The following is a 1,504-nucleotide window of genomic DNA, read 5'->3' on the forward strand; positions in this document are numbered from 1 at the left end:
GTATTGGGAGTCTCACCAGATTTCATCTGACCAGTAATTCTGGTCATTATTGAGTTTTTGGATTTTGTTCCATGTTTTCCCTCTCACTCTATCCAGGATCTCCAGACTTGATCCTTTCCTTAGCGGTTGACATTGGTAGCTGGGCACCAACTAGTCTTTTGGTCTCAAGGGCCCTCGTGTCCTAGGGCTGATTGCTTCTAAATGCCCATTTTTTTGTTTTGTTTTGTTGCGTTGCGTTCTTCTTCGCTTCCGACGCTAGGAGACTATTAGCTGTGTCTTAGATGGCCACTTGAAAGCTTTTAAGACCCCAGTCACTACTTACCAATGTAGGATGTGGAGTAATGCTTTTCTGTATTTTGTTGTGTCAATTGAGTCTGGTGTCCCCCAGTACTATGGATATCTCTCCCATGGTGTCTGGTTGTCTGTGAGGGATTACTCTGTGTCTGTCTTCTGTTGTTTCTGTGAGGACTGCAGGTATTTTGTATCACTGGTGCCTGTGCAAGATTAGCCTCAGCTGAATCTATCCTTGGTCTAGAGTATATTTCTGTTCACTGACCCCCATCTTAGGTATTTATGTGTTTATCTGTAGAGCCTAGTGTTTGGTGTTAATGGTGATGCAGTATTGTGGACACATTGCTTGGTATCAGCATCTGTCGTCTATTTCTTATGTACACAATTCAGTGTCTTCCCATTTCCTAATGTTATCATGGTGGTCATATATCCTTCCCATATATCCCTCCCCCTACCCATGTCAGCATGTAGGCCCCAACTAGCCCAAAATTAATCCTTCCGCTTTGTTCCCCATCCCAGTAACCTACCAGGTGAGTTCCCTTTCCCAAGCAAACCTTTCTCTCTTTTTACAGTAATGGGTTCATACAGTACTTGTCCTTCTGCAATTAACTTATTTCACTCAGCATAATGCCCTCCAGGTTCATCCACATTGCGAGATGATTTGTGTATCCATCATTGTTCTTTAATGTTGCATAGTATTCCATTGTGTGGATATACCATAATTTGGTTATCCACTTATCCGTTGATGGACATCTAGGTTGTTTCCATCTCTTTGCTATGGTGAATTGTGCTATGATGAACATAGGTGTACATATGTCTGTTTGTCTGCTATCTCTCAACTCTTTAGGATATATTCCTAGTAATGGAATTGCTGGGTCACATGGTACTTCTATTTTCAGTTTTTTAAGGACACGCCATCCATTTGCCACAATGGTTGTACCATTTTACAATCCCACCAGCAGTGCACAAGAGTTCCAATCTCTCCATAACCTCTCCAGCATTTGTTACTTTCTGACCTGCTGAACTTTGCTATTATTGCTGGGGTGAGATGATATCTCATTGTTGTTTTGATTTGCATCTCTCTAATGATTAATGATCATGAGCAATTTCTCATGTGTTTGTTGGCTGCCTGCATATCTTCTTTGATGAAGTGTCTGTTCAAATCTTTTGCCCGTTTGTGAATTGGGTTATCTGTCTTCTTGATGTTGAGGTG

The 1,504-nt window shown here is 41.6% G+C and overlaps 1 protein-coding gene across 1 annotated transcript in view; it reads left to right on the forward strand.

Annotated features, from left to right (window-relative positions):
- The window catches only part of C6 (complement C6), a 129,864-nt gene that overhangs the window by 82,105 nt on the left and 46,255 nt on the right, over positions 1–1,504 (forward strand). The gene's annotated exons all lie outside the window — the stretch shown is intronic.

The sequence above is a fragment of the Orycteropus afer genome, unplaced genomic scaffold (assembly GCF_000298275.1).
Source record: "Orycteropus afer afer isolate SDZICR_OR568_19922 unplaced genomic scaffold, OryAfe1.0 scaffold00275, whole genome shotgun sequence".
Lineage (NCBI taxonomy): Eukaryota > Metazoa > Chordata > Mammalia > Tubulidentata > Orycteropodidae > Orycteropus > Orycteropus afer.